This window comes from Papaver somniferum, chromosome 7, assembly GCF_003573695.1.
Source record: "Papaver somniferum cultivar HN1 chromosome 7, ASM357369v1, whole genome shotgun sequence".
NCBI lineage: Eukaryota > Viridiplantae > Streptophyta > Magnoliopsida > Ranunculales > Papaveraceae > Papaver > Papaver somniferum.
Genome location: NC_039364.1, coordinates 145,617,933 through 145,640,126, shown reverse-complemented (window position 1 = coordinate 145,640,126; position 22,194 = coordinate 145,617,933).

Sequence of the window (22,194 nt, the reverse complement as noted above, 5' to 3'; positions counted from 1 at the left end):
ATGGCATTGAATCATTGATAAGAAAGTGGATTTTTAATTTATTTTTTCTCTTCATCCTCTCTTTGGTTCGTCTCGTCCTCTTTTTTAATAATTTCTCATCTAAATTCTTCCCAACATTCATAAAGCAATTATAAGATTGGAGACTCAAACAGATTTCCTTAGATATGTAGGATCTTAGAAAAATAGGTAGATATTATACTTAGGGTTTGGCAAGTTGGGTTTGAGTTTTATTTAAAAAAAAATAAAATGGGATCATAATTTCTCGAATCCAGATTTATAATATGATTTTTTTTTCTGTTGTTGTTTGTTATGGATGTGTAATGGATTATTCTATTAATAAAAAACGTTAAGTGTGTATGATCATTCTTTTTTTTTGTTTAGCATGTTTTAACTAATTAGACCCAGAAATCTACAAATCATGTAAGAAATAGTTTTAATTTTAAAATCATTTGATATAACAATAGAATTTTCTAGTGTTTCGAATGGAAGGAAGAACCTGGAAATAATGATAATCTTTTAGAGTGGCGAATGCGAAGAGATTATATAGTCATTGTGAAAAGTAGCAATCTACTGATGCTACTCCCTTGTAATTAATTTAAATAACACTTCATTGAAAGGTAAAACAGGAAAGATTTTTTTTTTTTCTAAAATTTTTGCTTAACCAATAAAAATTTTTCTCAACCAAGAACTACCTTGATTCCCTGGAACATTTACGAATACAAGGCAAAAATAATAATATTTAAAGGCTTTTAACTTGTGCATGGTGAACAAGTTAACAAAACCCTACATTTTTTGTAAAGCATGAAGCGTAAATCATAGAAACAAACCTAGTCACATGTATATTGTGTCAATTTATTGACACACTGCGTGTTACTATTGAATCTTTGATCAACTGTTATTTATGCCGGGTGATTGCCTGGATAACACCTATTGTGATTTGATATTTCAAAATGGGCACTTGTAAATACCATTAAAGTGTGGCTTATTTTCTAACTTTAAAGCATAAAAAGTGTCTGTCTGTTTATATTACATCCTGTTTACCTGTGGACTTTCTCAATTATTTTGTTTTCTAATCCTTCACTCCACATGATAGATAGCCGCTTTAGCAAATTCTCTCCTTAAACTCCTATTTACTCTTGTTCCGCTTGTTCAAAGTACATCTCTTATATTTTTTTAATTAAAATCATTAAGCACCTAAATTAAAGGTTACTTGAATATCAATATTTATGTTCCATGAGTAACCTAGTTGTGTAGGTTGGCACTTCATAACTTTAAAAAGCATCAATATCATCTTGTCTTGAATTTCATGATTAGATACCAAATTGAAATATGGTTCGCAGAGGCCGCTGAACAGAGCCACAGACTGCTCCGTGCATCTGATCGGAAACATAAAAGAGTCCATGGACTGCTCCGTGCATCTGGTCAGCAACATAAATAAGTCTACAGAGTGCTCTGCGCATCTGGCCAGTTATCAAATACAAAACCATGGATTGCTCGACGCATATGATCGGTAACATAAATAAGTCTATGGAGTGCTTTGCACATCTGGTCGGCTATCAAATACAAAACCACGGACTGCTCCATGCATCTGATCGGTAACATAAAAAAGTCTACGGAGTGCTCTGCTCGTCCGGATGGCTATTGATTCAATACATGAAAAAGTCACGAAGAGCCTCGCGCCTCTGATCGACCATGTGTTAGTGAGTAAAAAGGTCACAGAGAGCCTCGCACATTTGATCGACAATAAATGAATGAGTAAAAAGGTTACAGACTGCTTCGTGCATCTGGTCGACCATGAATGTACATGACTACGATGGTGGTAACGGATTGAGCGACCTCCATCCCAGTCCAGATAATTATGAAAATACATCAACAAAGAAGATGACAACGGGCATCTATCCCCTTGTCCAAAAATTACAAATGGCCACAAAGAGCGGCGGAGGACTAAGTCCCCTTATTCGACCAATACAACACCCAACACCAATAAATGTGGCAGGGTAAATGACCCAAGCGGCCTCCACTTCAGACCAGATAATTTTGACTATGGTGGTGAGAATGACCTCCATATCGGTCCATTTGATGACGCTCATTCCGCAGAGAATTCAGAGCCGCTCCTTCCACAAGAGAAGTCAGGGCCGCGTCTCCTATAATAAAGTCAGCTACCCTTCTACAGAGAAGTAATTACACTTAGTTCTCCTGCTTTCCTACTCTCTCTCCCTATCAAAAAAAAAAGTGGGGGATACGGGAGGGATAAAGATTTCTTTTTATTTTTTTTGCTATAAAAAAAGGGAAAAAACAAAAAAGGAGGGGGGAGTGCGAGTGGACTAGTAATACGTTCATACACTCATCATACTTACACAAATACTTATCGCACATGACATGAATTCTTTAAGAAGTAAGCATATGCAAGGCAGGATTATTACTAGCGGAGATCGAAACCCGATTAGCATCCTAAAATAATCCTCATTCATACTGACGTTTAAATTACTAACACCAACGACTCCTCATGAACTTCTCAAAAATGGATACTAAATGCCAAATTATGCCGCGAAAATGAAAATCCAAATTAATTTGGGATAACCAAATAAGCGCGTCACAATCACCCGTTTTCTCTAACTTTTACTTTATGCCAAAACCCTTTAAAGTAAATAAGCATATCCAACACACCGTTTTCTCTCAATAGTTTTCTGCATTACGAATTAATTGGCATAACTCATCCTCGTAATGGTTAATGCCCGTCGATCAGTACGACGATGTAATTAAGCATATAATGGTTAATGTTAAAACCAATTACAACTTACAAGCATTAACAAAACCCTTCAACATTAGATGACGAGTGTTCGATCGCTTAAACCATGAGAATTACCTTTAACATCACCATAATCAAAACAATAGTTTTCCAAGACATGACTTCCATAGCCAAAGAATTGACTTTGGAAAACGAGATATAATTTCACAAAATCCGATTCGACTAGAAGTAAGAAAATTCATGATTTTTGGAGAGAAAAAGCGAAACCCTACTACTACCCTCACTTATATCCGAACGCTAAGACAGTTGAACACAAATTTCTTCTTATACGAAAATCCGATCTCGAAGTTTATAGTTCCTCCCGGTGACCTTGACCACAGATGAGACAGATTGCGTGATAAACCTCACTATTTCTTAAACCTATCAAATATATTTGTTCCTAAGTAACGCGTAAACATTTTAACTAAGTTTCTCTCTAGATGTACGCGTCATCACACATAATAAACTTACGTCCAAAACGATGTACTCATCTTGAGTAATACCTTATCAACTGGTATGACTGGTGATGAGACTACGCCTCTTCAACAGTCAGGGGACTAATGTTAATACATGAAAATTCACTACTTTGTCCAAGAGGTCATTACATGATTTGTAAGCTCAAGTCCACAAAGGGACTGGGGACTCGACTCGGTCCAAAAAGTGGTTTGTTCCGATCCTAAATATAATATCCAAGGGTAATATGGAGAATTAGGAGGTCAATGAGGGTAAAAGGTGTTTGACCAAGGAGCCAAGGATAACTTATTAAGGAAAGGAATGACATTTTTGTAATAAGGAATAAAGAAGACATGTGTCTCAAGGAGGTAAGAAAGTGAAAGACGGGGGTATAACAACCACACCCAATAATTCGTTCTACAATATGTATGGACTAACCTCTAATATATTTCTGAGAGCACCAACTTAATAGCGAGCTCTATCAAGAGATATATCAAAGAGCTTTATCTCTATTTCTCAATTCAATCAGAAAATCAAATAGATAAAAATCTATGATCCTGATTGATATGAGAAATAACTTGGACGGTACCAAAGATCAACGCCCAAGTGTCAATCAAGTTATATCCAACAAACAAGGTCGGATTTATCAACTGATTGAACTACACACAACCTGTGATATTTCAATTATATAAAAAAATAATGCGGAAAAAAAATAATACATACACCAGAAATATTGTTAACGAGTAAACCACAAATACATAAAACCCCGGGACCTAGTCCAGATTTGAATACCACACTGTATTAAGATGCTACAGACACTAGCCTACTACAAGTTAACTTCAGACTGGAATGTAGTTGAGCCTTAACTAAGTCTCACACCGATTAAGGTACAGTCGCGTTCCTTACGCCTCTAGAACCACGCCGGATTCTGCGCACTTGATTCCTTTAGCTGATCTAACCCACAACTAAGAGTTGTTACGACCAAAGTCGAAGACTTATAAATAATTCTGTCTCCTACAGATAATTCTATTCTGATAGATAAATTTATCTCCGACAGAAGTACCTATGAAGTTTTGTCCCGTCTTATGATAAATCAAGGTGAACAGGAACCAATTGATAATTCGTTCTCACACTCCCGTAGAGCATCCTAGAAATATCAATCACCTCACAATAACTTAACTAGATGGTAGTAGAATAAGTTATTGCGGAACCACAGAGTCTGAGATGAAGAACTTTGTGATTACTTATATCTTACCTATCGGAGATAAATCTCGAGCAAATCTTAGAGAAGATAGTACTTAATACGATAGAACAAGTAAGATCAGATACGCAACTACAAAGAAAATAGTTGGGTCTGGCTTCACGAATCCCAAATGAAGTCTTCAAGTCGTTAACCTAATATGGTTCTGTAAAAAACCTAGGTTAAAGGCGAATCGACTCTAATACGCAACTAGGACACAAGAAAGTGTCGGGATTAGGTTTTCCAGTTGCTACAGTTCTCCCTTATATAGTCATTCAAATCATGGTTGCTTACAATCAAAGCTAAGATAGCTTAGTAACAAAGCATTCAATATTCGTCGTTAGATAAAATCCAGATTTAAGATTTAAGCTAAGTCTGCTTAAAAATAAAGCAAGGGCAAATTAACAAACTAACCAACTTCCGACCATATAATTAATAAACCGGCCAAAAAAATTTAATCTTTTATAAAGTGGCATTTCCGTTAAATTTGACACTTGGACCCACCAAATTGGTCTACTCAATTGACTAAGTCAATTATTCATGGTATAAAGACCATTTTATCCTTACAAGTGCATACATTAAAGAAAACAGTACTACCTCTTCTTCATTTAGGTATGTTGTTATTGCTATTGCCATCAAAACCAAAACAGGTAAATCTGCTCAAAAACCCATTATCTAAATCTTGTTCTTCATCAACAGCAATAGGGTCTTCTCATTTACATCATCAGCAACTTCTTCTTCGTAGTCAATTAGCTCAACCCATTCATACAAAACCTTTGCTGCATCATCAATTGTTTAGTTCATCCAATTTAATTCAAGCAGCACCTGCTACATCAGATCTTCAACCAACCCTGTGAATCTCAATCGACGGCACAAACTCCTAATTACAGATTTTGTTGTTCGACTACGGTTATAAAAGTTGAAATTAAAAGATGACGAAGAAGGGAAATTGTAAATTGAAGCAATATGGGTCTTTGATTTGAGTATGTACATCAAACCCAGTGTTTATTTATCTTCGTATTATTCATATTAGATGGTTAATTGTATTAATGTTTACATGGAGTAAAAATCGAATTTTAGGGTTCTTCAAAATTGGGGGTTTATTGATTTATGACTATTTGGTGTTGTTGGATCTGATCTTGGTTTGTAATGATCATTTGATGGTATCTTGATAAAGTAAGGTCGTGATTTGTAGCTTGGTGGTTTCGCTTTGTTGCTATGGGTGGTACTGGATAAGCATCGAATCATGGTGATGAAAAGTACTGCTTTGTTTTTGTTTTTGGTGATGGGGTAGTGATGAAATTGATTATATAATCTTTTATTCATACCATACAAATCAATCAAGTTGTTTTGCTACTGCGTGAATTGGATGGTTGTAATTTTATGTGGATATAAATTTTCATTTTCAGTTGAATGAATTTGATATTCTGGATACTTTTAATTAGAATTGGTTTTGTAGAGATGTATCGTTTGAATTTTGAGATGAATAGAAGGAATTGAAGGTCGGGGAAGAAGAAACAGGAGACGAATTTAGGTTAGTCAAAATTTTAGGGGCTTTTAAGTCTTCTACAACTGGTGCGTTTGAGATAACCGGTGTCACCCGTTTTTTCAAAAAAACGGGATGGAAAATGTCAAACTCGGCCAATTTATAAAACAATTTCAAAAAACGGTCAGTTTATTAAATATTGTACAAAAACTTGGTCACTTCATAAAAAAGCCCATAAAGCAATTAATCTCCACCATTAGATGGTCTTAGCTTGTTACACACAAATGAAATATACCTTCATTTAGATATGACTAACCGTACCTAAACGTGTATATTGAGTTGGCTCTATAACAGTTAACTGAAGTTAGCCATATGAACACTTTTGTCTTAACCATGCATATTCATCTAACACTTCTAGATCAAATATGATGACCAGTCAAACATGAAAGATAATCAAATGAATCTAATTGTGTTTCAAATACAGTTGGTCAATTGTCCAGTATCTCATAGAAATATATATATATGAACAAATTGAAACAAAATGTGATTGATTCGTAATTGTACAAAGTACTTATACAAGAATCAATTCAAGAACATTAAGCCATGGTTTACAAAGATTTTTTTCCTTAATTCATAAATGTTTTAGTTCATGAGTATGAGAAACATACTTAACCAATTTTATAACGTAACCATTGTGTTCTCTAACTAGGTACGCAAACAACAGCACCGGACCTTGGCATGTCCAGCCGTTCGCATACCAGGTATGCGACCAGCCGTCCCGGACCCAACTCAGGTAGAACCATTCGCATACTAGGTACGTAAACAAGGTTCCCGGACCTTTACAGTTAAAACCATTTGCATACTAGGTACACAAACAAAATTCCCGGACCAGAATCACTACAAAGCAGTTCGCATACTAGTTATGCAAACCGTGTTTTATCCAGACATGGTTAATTGTTCTAAACTCCCATTTCAATCATTGAAACATCCTTAGAAGATGAAAATAGTTGTCTCACACAAACTATTAGCTTCAAGTAATTTTCAAGTTATCAAATGATCAATACGAAACTTTCCATGTCGACATCAAATGATTGTATCACACAAATCATGTAAGATGTTTCAAGGCAATTTCCACATGATCATCTTTTGACTTAATATTTAGTTTCCAACAAATAAATTGTCTCCAACTAAACTCGTCAAGAATACGATGAATATAGCTAAAGCAAAAGCTTTCAACTCATATTTCGAGAAACAGATAACCGAGTTAAAATCAGCTTGAAATATCAAATGTGTATAATGTAAAAGTCTATATAGCTATACGACTTAGTCGCATTAGGAGATAGAACATAATATACTTCTGGGTGATTGATAAGTTTTAGTCTCCACATACCTTTTGGTGATGAAGTTCCTCCAAGCTCTCCTCAGTAGATATTCGTCTTCAATCGATGAACTCCATGAAGTCTAAAGCTCAACTACACATTCTATCCTAATCCGAGACATAGCTATAAGTAGACTAGAAATCAAGACTATATTTTTGATCAACTAAACTTGACAAACAAGCTTGAGATAGCAATGCTTGCGAGTTCGACCGAGTAATGCTCTAACAATCTCCCCATTTGTCAATTTTAGTGACAAAACTGTCAATGCATATGGATTACAAAATAAATAAACTTTGTAGCTTCTCGTCCACCATGCTTTATTTCCTTGGCTCTTCAACATTCCTTTAATTCTTCGCTACTCCAAGTACTCAAGCGATTCTGAACGTGTTCGACTTAGCATCATTGTTGTTGAAGATCCGTAGTCATAACAATAAGAAAACAGATGTTCTCAATTATTGTTATACAATGTCATAATATTATTACACAGCATCAAAGTCCAATTTCATCACAACTTTGACAATAATATTATGGTGATATGTATCACTCCCCCTTCATCAATACTTCTATCTCATAATGAAACCACTTCCCCTTACATAATGATCCGTAAACCATATGTATGTAGTGTGAACTACCAAATTATTCTCCCCCATTTTGTCAATATCAGGTATGAAAGCTATGGGATCATTATGAAATTCTCAAAGAAATAATTCATGACTAAAAGAGAACATATCAACTTTGTTTCGACGATTTCACATGGTCGAAAATTATTTGTCAAGTTTAGTCGTCAAAACTATAAGTCTTGATTTCTAGTCTATTTATAGTTATGTCTCAGATTAGGATAGAATGTGTATTTGAGATTTAGACTTCACAGCGTTCATAGATTTAAGACGAAGAACTACTAAGGGGATCTTGTGAAACTTCATCATCAAAAGGTATGTGGAGACTTGAACTCATCTATCACTCAGAAGTCTATTTATATTTTATCTCTTATTTATACAAAAGTCGTATAGATGTATAGACTTTAATTTATACACATTTGATATTTCGATCTTAATTTAACTAGATATTTATCGAAATATGTGTTGGTAAGCTTTCGTTTTAACCAAGTTCATCTTTTATTCTTGACGAAAGTCAAAAGATGATCATGTGAAAATCGCCTGGTAACATCTTATATGATTTGTGTGAGACAATCATTTTATGTAGACTCAGAATGTTTCGTATTGGTCATTTGATCACTTGAAAATTGCTTTGAAGCTAATAGTTTGTGTGAGACAGCTATTCTCGTCTTCTAAGAATGTTTGAATGACTAAAATAGGAGTTTATAACAATTAACCATTGATTGGATATAGCACGATATGCGTACTTGTATGCTAAGTGTTGCAAGTGTATCCAAGTCCGGGAATTTAATATGCATACCCGTATGCGTACTGATTCAACAGTTGAAGTCCGGGAACTATAGTATGCATACTGATTTTTACCGAGTTCGGTCATGAACGACAGTATGCGTACCCTTTTGCATACTGGCGAACAAGACCAAGTCCGAGAACTTAGGTATGTGTACCAGTTTGCATAATTGAGTGGGTTAAGTTCTAAAATCGGTTTTCTCATGAACAAATACATTCAAATAATAAGGAATGCAATCTTTGCAAACCGTGGCTATAATGTTCATGAATTGATTCGAGTGAATCAAATCCGATTTTGCTTCAATTGTGTCTTGTGTACTTCTATGAGAATATAAACAATTGAAAAACTCTATAACTAGTTTCATTTGAGTCATTTGAACTAGTTGTGATTAAGATGAACGAGGTTGATATGAAAGTGTTCATATGGCTAACTTCGGTACTATTGTTGAGCCAACTAAGTGTATACGTTTAGGTACGGTTACCCATATATAAATGAAGGTATATTTCAATTGTGTGTAACAAGATAAGACAATTTAATGGTTGAAAGATATTAGCTTGAATCTAATCAGGTTTTCATCTAACGGTGAATATTGAATGCTTTGTTACTAAGGTAACATTGATTGCAAACCCTGATTTGAAGAATATATAAGGGAGAACTCTAGCAACTGGGAAACCTAATCCCCACACCTCCTATGTGATACAAGTTGCGACTAGAGACAATTCTCCTTTAACCTAGGTTTTTCTAAAACCATTATAGGTTAACAACTTAAAGACTTCATTGGGATTCTAAAGCAAGACCCAACTATTTTCTCTTTATTTGCGTGTTCTGATCTTACTCTGTTTTATCGTATTGAGTACTATTTTCTCTAATATTTGCTCGAGATTTAATCTCCGATAGGTAAGATAAAAAGTAATCACAAAGCTCTTTGTCTCATTCTTTGTGATTCCACAATATCTTGTTCCGCTACCATATGGTTAAGATTATTGTGAGGTGATTGATATTACTAGGTTGTTCTTCGGGAATATAAGTCCGGTGTATCAATTGGTTCCTGTTCACCTTGATTTATCAAAAGACGGAACAAAACTCATAGGTATTTATGTGGGAGACAGATTTATCTATTCAATAGACTTTTCTGTGTGAGACAGATTTGTTTATCAAGTCTTCGACTTTGGGTCGTAGCAACTCTTAGTTGTGGGTGAGATCAGATAAGGGAATCAAGGACGTAAAGTCCTGCTGGGATTCAGAGACGTAAGGAACGCGACTGTACCTTGATCAGTGTGAGAATTGTTAGGACTCAACTACATTCCAGTCCGAAGTTAACTTGTAGTAGGCTAAAGTCTGTAGCGGCTTAATACAGTGTGGTGTTCAAATATGGACTAGGTCCCAGGGTTTTACTGCATTTGCAGTTTCCTCGTTAACAAAATTTCTGGTGTCTATGTTATTTCTTTTCCGCGTTATATTTTCTATATAATTAAAATATCACAGGTTGTGTGTAGTTCAATCAATTAGATAATCCAACCTTTGGTTGTTGGTATAAATTGATTGACACTTGAACATTGGTCTTTGGTACCGTTCATGTTGTTTCTCATAATAATAAGGCTCGTGGATTTGTATCTGTTTGATTTGCTGATTACATTGAGAAACAAAGATATAACTCTTAGATGAATTTTCCTTGATTGAGTCTGACTGTCTAGTTGATTCTCTTTGAATTATATTGGAGTCATACAGTGCCATAACGAAATATTGGGTGTGGTTATTAGATCCCCGTTTTTTGAATTGGTATCAGAGCAGGCAAACACGCTTAAGATCTCATAAGCTGTGTTTATAGCAATCTGAATCTGTGGAGAGTAGTGTTATCTCTGTTAAACGCATCACCAGGGACAAAAGTTATGTTTCCATGAAATCTATTAAAGAGAAAGACTTATCGATCTCACATATAGATGAACATTTTGTTCCTACGAAACAGACAAGTACTGATATGTGTTATCCTGATTATCTTACTGGTGAATCTGATTCTGAAGTAAAGAGGGAAGTATCCCAAGAAAGTGCAACGATTCTAAAACTTGTTAGAATCCAGGTAGTTGAAATCAACATACTGAAAAACAAGGTCAATACAATGGTTGGTATGGTAAAAGATCGTGATTCCAAATTAAGGGTTCTTCGTGAGGAAAATGATGTAGTTTGTTCATCCCGAACATTACTCGAGGCTAAACTCAAGGAAGATGCCCGTGAAATAGAATGACTATTGAGTAATCTCTCTATTCAAGATAAAGGACGTTCTGGTGAGTCTGTCATGCCAACTACTTCTGACTTTGTTATGATATTAGAAAACGTGACTAGTCCTAATCATGTTTCTCTAATGGAAACAGCTCCAGAAGCTAAACTGCAAACCCTTCATATTGCTAAACGTATGCTTGGTTCATCCTCTGATCAAGGAATTACCACATCTTATGGAAGGAAGAAATCTTCTAAGATGTTACTAATGCTACACACTCAAATCACTCCGGTGATCTGAAGGTATGTCTTTTTTGTGATTCAAAAGGACAAGTTCAACAAAAGATCAAACTGGAGTTAAAAGACAATTATTTTGGTCGACTTCAGCACACCTTAGACTTAATACTCAAAGGTGTAAATGACATTCGGATGTCAAAACCTATTGGTTTTAGTACTCACCCTATGAATTCTTCCGGGAAAGTCAGTTCAATTTGCTCGTCGAAAGTTCAGACAAATTGTAGCATCAATACAAATCGGTGAAGGAGATTTCGGAAAGGTCCTTCTCAACCTAAAGTGAAGGATGATGTTCAAGATGTGAGAAAGGTACTAGTAGGTGGAAACAACATTGGAGATATGAAGGACAACCTTAATCTGATAATTTAAGGATACGAGGATCTTATCAACAGACTGTCAAAATCCTCCATACAAACTTCTTCTGGTAAGAATTCGAACTTAGTCTCATACATCGATGATAGTAAGTTTTATGATACTTTTTCACATAAAAAAAGGTTTCCTCCAAAAATTAGAAGCAAAAAGAGGATTAACCATGAATAATATTCATTTGATGAGTATAAAGCTCATACTTATCTTAATTAATCACAAGGGTTGAATATTTACTCATGAAAAATCCTGTTGAGTAAGATTTGATAATAATCAGGTACACTTATTGGTAAAATCTCGTATGCTTAGTTGAGCTATTTTCTTATCGGCCATATCTAAACTATTGTCTACAGATATATTTGTCTAAGTATTGTTTTGTCTCGAGAATCACTTCGACTGTCTATTTTTTATTTTTCTTGAAAAAGTTTTTGTTGCAACTAAGTTGTCTGATACTCTTGTGCTCTAAATTTTTCTCTATAAGGAAATATAAAACTTATTGAGCCAAAAATTGTGAAAGAATTTCTTCACGTAGCAAAATTTTGCTGTATTCGTTTTACCTTGTAGAAACGTACGTTACAGTTTTATATTTTTTGTTGGATTCGGATTGTGTTCGTACGGGTAACCAAATATTGCTAGCCATGAACCATTTCTACAAACCCTAAAATTTACCATCACTAAGAAACCATTTAAATACCAAACCTATTGAGTCATGAACGCATACTCTGGTTATTTTCATTATGTCAAGAATGTCCTCACCTTCTCGCACTTGTGATTGTGCAAGAGGTTTTGTTGATAAAGGTATTGGTTTCGAGTCCAAAGGGACCCTAGTAGACGTTGATGGTCAAAATCCTGATGCCTCATGCTACTATGCCTATACTCATCAAGATGTTGAGAATGATGAGATGGTTTCGGCCGAAGTGGTTCATGATTTTCTTAAATACTTTGAGAAAGGAAAATTGCAGCTCGTTGATACTATGAAGGGTCTCGATGTGTTAAGAGAAAAAGGTTAACTCCGACCTTGTTCTCATGAAGATACGTGTTGAATATCTTCTCAATGAGGATATCTTCTCTGAAGAAGAAGAAGTGGATGTTGTCAATCACAAGCTCAAAGGTCTCAAGACTCGTGAGGATTCCGGGAGAGCTTCTTGATTTCAGTTCATGATCGGTTTTGCTGGTTTATGGGTTCTTTTGTTTTTTAGCTTGTTGATTTATATTTTGTCTAGGAAACTTCTTATAAGAATTTATTCTTGTGTTTTAAGAAGGATAACTAAGGTTTGGAATAACACATATTGTGATTACACATAGCTATTGCCAACGATTTTCATCTTGCAATGTTTTTAGATTTATTTATTTAAATTCTAAAGTTTATTTGGAAGATGATTTTGAAGTATATAATCTTTATTGGTTTTATATATTGGAAATAATGTTATGGGATATGTGTGTTTACGTCCATGACCTATGATTGTCCCATATATGTCAAAAGTTAAGTCTATTATGTCATTATGCAAATATTGATGGAAAATAGAATGAAATTTGATGTCAAAGGTTAAGTCTATGATATTATTATGCAAATATTGATGAAAAATAGAATGAATCTTTGAATATTCCGCAGTATTGATCTTTCCCTGATCCACTTCTATGTGAAAAGGACTATACGGCTCCGTAAGTTATCTTATGTTGAGCATTTCTGATTAAATTAATCATTAAGGTTCCTTTGAGGTTAATTTAATTGAGTTTTCTGGATACAAATTCATGTTTCATGTCATGTAATTTGTAAGGTCGCTCTTGTTGTTCTTTCGGGAATGACATTTTATGGGGGAGAGTTCTTAATTGAACTTGTGCTTAATTGCCAAATCTTTGTGGGGAGTGCGGTTGTGGAATATTATAGGAGTTATCTTAATCAATCGGGCTCACAAATTATTATTTGTTTTGAAAAGACTAGGTTACCCAAATATACCTCAATCTAAACTTTTTCCTACTTATAAGATTCAATTCCACAATCGACTTCAAGAGGTTTGACTCGAGCAATTTTTCATTCACTACTGCAGTTCCCAAAAGCTAACGAGCCACTTTAAAATCTCCCATTAACATAAACATAAGCTAAAAAGAAATATGATTCTTTTTATGTTCGTTTGAGAAATAACACTTGAACTCAACTGGAAATGTTTCAAGTTTTCGAAGTTGAGATTCAATGTCAATAGTATTTTCACCCATCTTTGACCGTAAACAAAACATATAAGAGTATCGGTCCTATAGATGGTTTTTATATACTAATTCAACTTTGGTTTCCAAGAATGAAATACACAATCTCGGTATTTTATTTGTGAAAATATATACTTTTGGAAACAACATAAGAGTTTTTTCCGAAACAGTATGACGTAGAAGTTCTGAAAATATTTTTCAAAAACTTTTCTCAGGGACTTCCCAAAGATAAAAATATATTCCAAGTATTAAAATAAAATACTTTAGATAATCAGGAGTACAAAATTATACGTTCTTCAAATTCTTGTGCTCCTATTAAGAATTTCCCTTTTTATTTGGATTGAGCACATCTAGGGAAATTCCAAAGGCCAACATCAGTTGTTGGAGTGAGCCAGTGATAGCTCAGAATTTATGGAACATGATCCATCATGATATTTTTAAATATCTATCCTTTTCAGATTCTTCCAAGAATAAACTTCTTTCACTGTGTCACAGATGGAGTGATATGATTTAATAGAATAATCAACTCGATGATCAAAATCATAATCGTGACTTGAAGTTTTTTGAGTTGTGAAATAACCAGAACTCTTATATCGACCCAGGAATTTCTTGGAACATGACATCATCATTTGATGAGATTGTTTCCTGGATTCAATCTTAGACAGTTGATCAACAACAAAACAACATGATCTGAAATCTTTACTTCTGTCTGAGAGATAATCATTGTCATCATGGATGACAAATGGTCTTGACCGGATACTAGTCATAATATTACCCCTAGAAACTCATCCATCATGATTTTTGTGAGTGGTTAGACAATTAGAATCATAATGTTGTATATTAGTTAAGAGATTCTGGAGGTTAGAATCACGTATCCTTGTTTTGACTAATATATCTTTTTTGGCTTGAGAAAGTTCAAGTCCTTTAGATTCAGCATCTACATGAATCAAGGAATCTCTGACGATCTTTTCGGTAGATGGATACTAGATATTATCCTTTAAATTATATTTTTCAGCAAGCTTTATGAAAAATTTAATCTCATCACTGTCATCTGAATCTGACTTGTTTGCCTCAACAATTTGTTTTCTCATTAACACATCATGGTTAATATTTCCTGAGTTGTGTTCCACTGGTGAACTAACAGTACAGAGTTGTTTATCAGGTTTTGAAAACAAACACCCTTTAAGAAGTATATCATCTTCTTGCTCAACTTTAACTGGATCAGACATTAGATTCAATTTCTTATAGGTTGGATCGCACCAAACATAGATTGTTAGCTCTTTTCGTGTTTTCCTGCTCTGATACCAATTGAAAAGACGAGGGTACCCAAATATACCTCAATCTAAAACTTTTCCTACCTATAAGTCCTTTCTCCGAAAGTGATTGTCTATGGACTGAGTCGAAACAATGCAACTAATCGGTTCCCACTTCGTGTGATCGTCTATGGATACGAGATCGAGACAATACAACAACAAAGTATGTTTACTTGATAAATAGGTTAGGACTTAACCAACCACAATGGGATCACTTATCAAGTAAATAGGAATTAACGTTTGTGTGATTTACTTCAATTATAATAAAACAATTATAATGCAGAAAATAAAAGTAAATGATACAACAAGATTTTGTTAACGAGAAAACCGCAAATGCAGAAAAACCCCGAAACCTTGTCCAAAATTGAATACTCTCAGGATTAATCCGCTACACAAAATTAAACCTAACTTCGTATAGTTGATACCAAACAACTAAACCTATAGTTGACCTAGTTCCGTCTGTATTCCCACGCCTCCAACTTATGAATAAGTCACGTACTTGGAACAATTCCTTTGGTTCGTATTCCAAATAGTAAAGGAACAACAAATCTGTTTGGTATCCACTCTCTTCAACCAAGTGATATGAGTCGGACAAAGGCTTTTCTGTTTATCTTAACATAAACTCCTCCGTCGGGTCCTTAGATCTATCTTATGTTCAATTGCCTAAGTAATCGTTAAGATTTTGCCAACAACACTCTTAATCCAAAGAATTGTGTTGATGTCGATCTACTCAACTAATCAATCCAATTCTATCACAAAGATAAAATCGATTATAGTTGGATCCTCTTTTTACCGAAACAAGTATTGTGCACACCAAAGATTATGAACCTCAAATCAGAAATCTTCAATATCTTATTTGTCTTCAAATATTCTTAGATCTTCAATAAATACTTGCACACAATCACTTGAATCTCTTGTGATCAATCACGCACATAACGGAGTCTGTTAACAATGGATTATCACAAGATCGTCTTTATAACTAGCAACAGTCTAAAGATCCATGTCGAAATTCTGAACTAGTTTGAGTGAATCTTATATCAGAAGAGAAGATCCTCAAGCATAAACAAACTAGGTGCAATCAAAGTTCAACCACCGTCAGTCAATCAAATCAATCGAAAACAAAACATAAATCGTAATTATCTAGTTTCCCACCAACGGTACTAATAGAGCTTCTCAATCCCAAAGAAGAATTTAAAACGAGCGGACATAAGAGATTTCGCCTAATTAGGTTACTCTCCTCTCCGAATAGGCGGCTTCACCAGTAGCAGCACAACAAGAGGTAGTTTGCTGTTATGAATGATTAGTTTGCTAGAAATGCAAACTTCAATATTTATAGAAAAGGAAGTTTGGACACCAAGGAATTTCCAAAACCTAAAAAATTCTCAAGATATTCATTAAAGCACAAATTCGGTTTCCATAATTCCTGGAAATGCTCTGTCCAAAAATAATGATCGAAATCTCTTGGAAAATCTCTAATTAGTAAATGCACACTACTAATTCTTATTTTCCTAAAAATAAAATTAATAACCTTAATTATCTTTTTTTTTAACTTATTTATGTTTCAATCCTGGGATTCTCTTCCCTTAGCTATTTAGGAATAACTTTGAACAATTAAAGATTAACTTTCACAGCACGTGTTCAAAGTATGTCGACATCCTTACTTTGTAAGTCCTCTTTCATACTTACAACCTTGAGACCAATTTTCCACACTTCCAAACAAGTTTAGAATTGGTTCACCTGACTTTCAAGAACTATGCGATTGATTAAGAACACTCAATCACAAATCATGGGTGTAACGGTTCTACCAAAACAAGTTTCGGTTCTACCTCCATGTGAGTATTGTGCATAGTCACACTAGCTTTCCAAAATTCGGTTGACTAGGTACTAGGATCCGTTACCCACATATATATAGTATCTAACTTATATGTGTTGCACATGTCCATCGGATCGGTTGCCCTTTGCCTAAAAACGTGTTGCACATGTCCATAGGATCGGTTCCCCTTTTTGCTATAAACTTGCTGCACCTCATACAAGGATTGATTCTCCTTTGTGATGTATTGCACCTCTTACTAGGATCGGTTCCCCTTTTACCAGATTTGGTCAGACATAAAACCACAAACTCGATCATACCAATACATAAGTCAGGCCTTTGTGAATAGTTTTACCAAGAACACAAACAAGTCATGAACAGTTATACTAATCACACATATTGGTTGTTCACAAGATATGCAATGAATAACAATACCAATAACACCTGGCGATTTCCTTTTTCGATTCACAAACCAAGTTCATGAATTTACTTCCTTAGAACACATGTAAAACATTGTTCCCTAGGATAAAATATTCACCTCATACCCATACATAATCACAATAGCATTTAAACGATTATGTCGATGTCTTATCTACAAAGTTTAATAGTTAAGAAATAAACCTCGTATTGTATTCCCTAATACTATGTCTATCTAGAGTTCAAACATGCTTCGCAGTTTTGTTTTCAATATGCACGACTTGAAAGATATGTTAGGGAATGAAACAGTTCAAGTCAAATATCACTAACCTCAAGTGGAAGGATAATGTTGTCGTTGTAGCTCCTTGCTTCTTCACATTTTCAAGTCTTCGCAACACTTGTAAAATCTTGTATCCTAATACTTTCAAGCTAACCTATGCGAAGTTGACTCTAGTACATAATCAAGTGACTCTTAACATGAGTTTTGATTCACTAAAATATGACAACCAAACTTGACATACCAATGCTTGGTGGGTTCAACCGAGCTATGCTCTAACATGTTCGATTGCAGATTGAATTGAGAGATTGAGATATAACTCTTTAATATACTTTTCTTAAGATTGAATCTAACTGTTTAGTTTATTCTCTTGTAAGTATATTAGATTTAGTCCATACAGATTGCTGATCAAAATATTGGGTGTGGTTGTTAGACCCCCGCTTTTTCAATTGGTATCAGAGCAGGCAAACACGTTTAAAGACCTCATAAGTCTGTGTATGTAGCGATCTGACTCTATGGACAGTAAAGTCTCTATAAACGCTTCACCAGGATTGAATTATGATCTTAGAGAAAGTTCTGAAAAAACTTGTTATTCTCCAGAAAAATTTGGATGAACAAATCCGGATCAACTCTGATCTTGTTGCAGAAATTGCAATGTATAAGGATTTGAAATCTGTCAAAATTCCTTCAATGTATTTGAATACCTCCTTTTATTCTTCTCTGAAGAATGGTTGCAAGTCAGATGATAAGCAAGGTTTAGGCTTTGTGAAACCTGATGGGACTCAGAACTACTCAAACAAGATTAAAGATGTTGGTCAATGTATGTTCTATGACTCTTACAATCATTTTCAACATATATGTATATCTTTCCGTAAAAGTTTAAAGGTTGCAAGTAATCTTCATGAGAAAATTGAACAAATGTTTACTTCTCTAAAAGGGTGTACAAAACTAACAATAAATCCTAAACGGGATAGTAGTGTTAGTATGGGAGCTTTTGCTCTAAAATCAACTCCGCTCTTTCAAATGGTTTCTTGACGGTGGATGTAGCCGACATAAGACTGGTAATCTCTCGTGGTTTGTAACTTCAAGCGACTTTGAAGAAGGTCCGGTAACATTTAGAGATGGGAGTTGCTGCTACATAAGCAAGGAGGGGACGATCAAACTTCCCGGCGTTCCTGAAATCCATGATGTAATATACGTTAAAGGTATGAATGCGAACCTTTTTTCTATTAGTCAAATCTGTGACAAAGGACATAGAGTTGTCTTCAATGCGAATGTATGTGACATTGTAGACAAAACTTGGAAAGTAATTTTTCAGGGAACTCGTGGTAAAAACATCTGTTATCTTCTTGATACTCAGTTCAGTAACTGTTGCAATTTGACTAAGGTGGAATCTACACATCTTTGGCATGAGTGTTTTGGTCACATCAATTATCGCCTTCTAACTAAGATCATTAATAAAGAACTTGTTAGAGGTGTTCCCAAAATAAATGCAAAGATTGATGGTGTATGTGGTGCCTGTCAAAAGGGTAAACAAACGAAAGTTCACCATAAATCATCTCAAGATATTCTCACTAAATCTCCACTTGATGTAATTCATATGGATCTCTTAGGACCTATTCAACAACCTACGGTTGCGGGTAAGAAGTATGCTTTAGTTACGGTAGATGATTATTCACTTGGGTAGCATTTCTATCTCATAAGAATGAAACCCTTGATGAATTCAAGATTATTGTTAATAGAATCCAGAATGAACAAGGTCGCAAACTAAAGAGAATTAGAAGCGACCGTGGAACTGAATTCAAGGACACTAAGGTGTTTGAATTTTGTGACAAACTGGGGATTATTCAACAATACTCACCACCCATTACTCCTCAAGCTAATGGAGTTGCAGAAACAAAGAATAGGAACATTCAGGAAATGGCCAGGGTAACGCTCCATAACAAAAACTTACCTTCAGGGTTTTGGGGAGAAGCTGATTTCATAGCGTGTTATTTGATCAACTGTGTCTACCTATGGTCTATAACTCTAAACACTCCTTATGAGTTGTGGTACGGGAGGAAACTCAACTTAGACTATCTCAGAGTGTTCGGAAGTAAGTGCTACATTCTAAAGGATCGATAACAGAGAGGGAAATTTGATACTAAAAGTGATGAAGGTATCTTTCTTGGCTATGCTTCCGATAGTCATGGTTTTAGAGTTTTGATATAATCTGCTAATGTTATCATTGATGATATTAGTAATTTTCATCATGATAATCCTCCTGCTGAATTGCCTCCAACCGAGACAATTGAGAAAGTCAAAGAAATCCCAGAATCAGTTGAAGTCATACCAACTGTTACTGATCCTGACATTTCTTGTGACGAGGATAAGAGCACTGATCAGGCTACTCCTACTGAACAAGAACGTGTCCCTCCACGACACCTCTGGGTTCAAAGGAATCATGATCCCAACAGTATTATTGGAGGAAGAGATTCTACTGCTAATACAAGAGGATCATACGATATATTCAACATACTAGCGGGTATGGTCTATCCTATACTTTTGATACTAACACTGATCTTACTGCCTATTCAGATGCATACTGGGCATGATGTGTAGAAGATAGAAAGAGTACTTCTTACTATGTTGGGTTGAATCTTGTGGCTTGGCACAACAAGAAACAAAAATCACAATCCCTGTCTACATGCGAAGCAGAATACATTGCTGCAGGTTCGTGTTGTACTCAACTTCTATGGATAAAACAAATGCTTGCTGATTATGGAATTGACATTGGAATAATGAAGATCTTTTGTGATAACTTAAGTACGATTCACATCACTGAGAATCCTGTTGAGCACTCAAGAACTAAGCACATTGATATAAGGTATCATTTTATTAGAGATCTCTACGAAAATGGTATCATCAATATGGAATTTGTGCCTTCTGAACAACAATTAGCATTCTCACTAAACCTTTAGATAACGCTACGTTTTAACACTTACTGCAGTCTATAGGTGTTGTTTTGGTTCATTAGTTCTCTAGTCGTTTTCCCATGGACTCATTTATATCTCTTGGGCAATCAAGGCTTCGAACGCCAGTGTAGTGTTGTTTCAATTTCATATTTGTTTATGCATATATTACAATTCTATTAGGTATCAAAGGTTTCACTGAAATCCTTCTTTTCTTGTGAAAGTAAGGTCGCTCTTGTTGTTCTTTCAGGAATGACATTTTATGGGGGAGAGTTCTTATTTGAACTTGTGTTTAATTTCCAAATCTTTGTGGGGAGTGCGGCTGTGGAATATTATAGAGGTTATCTTGTATCTTTATAAACTCCTTGATAAATGCATTTAGTTTCGACTATATGATTGCATCTAAAAAAGTTGATATGTGCTTTTCTTTTGGTCATGAAGTATCTCTATGGAAATTTCATTAGAATCCCACTAATTTTCGTACCTTTGCCAATTTTATTGACAAAAAGGGGGGGAATTAATATGTAGTTCACACTACAAATACATATGGTTTTCAGATCATTATGTAAGGGGGAGTGGTTTTGATGTGAGATGAAGTATTGACTAAAAGTGGGTGATACATATCATCATAGTATTGTTATTGAAGTTGTGGTACAATTGAACTTTGATGTTGTGTAATAATACTATGACACCGTATAACAATAATTGAGATTTTTGTTTTGTCATTGTTATAGCTACAGATCTTTAACAACGATGATGCTGAATTGAATACCTTTAGAATCATTGGAGTACTTGGAAGTGACGAAGATTTCGAGGAATATTGAAGAACCAAGGAGATCGAGCATTTGGATGAGAAGCTACAAAGTTTATTTATTTTGTATTCCATATGTATTGATAGTTTTGTCACTAAAATTGACAAATGGGGAGATTGTTAGAGCATTGCTCGGTCGAACTCGCAAGCGTTGTTATCTCAAGCTTGTTTGTCAAGTTTAGTTGCCAAAACTATAAGTCTTGATTTCTAGTCCACTTATAGCTAAGTCCCGGATTAGGATAATAAGTGTAATTGAACCTTAGACTCCACGACATTCATCGATTGAAGACGAAGAACTACTCAAGGGAACTTGTGGAACTTCATCAACAAAAGGTATGTGGAGACTTGAACTTTTCTACCACTCAAAAGTCTATCTACTCTATTTTATATTCGAGGCAAAAGTCGTATTGCTATATAGACTTCAATTATACACATTTGCTATTTCGAGCCGAGTTTATCTCGCCTATCTATTTATCGAAATATGTGTTGGTAAGCTTTCACTTTAGCCAAGTTCATCTTTACTCGTGACGGAAGTCATGTGATTATTTCAATAACTTGAAAATCACTTTGATGAAAATAGTTTATGAATAACAACTATTTTAACATCCTCTAAGAAAGTTTCAGCGATTGAAATGAGAATTTAGAACAAGTAACCATCTTTGGATATAAACATAGTGTTCTCACATTTGTGTAAAAGTCAAAAACCGAGAACCCAAAGTATGCGTACACGTACGCGTACTAGCGGTTGATGGAAATCTGGGTAAGTATGCGTACCTGGCGGAAGTTTCA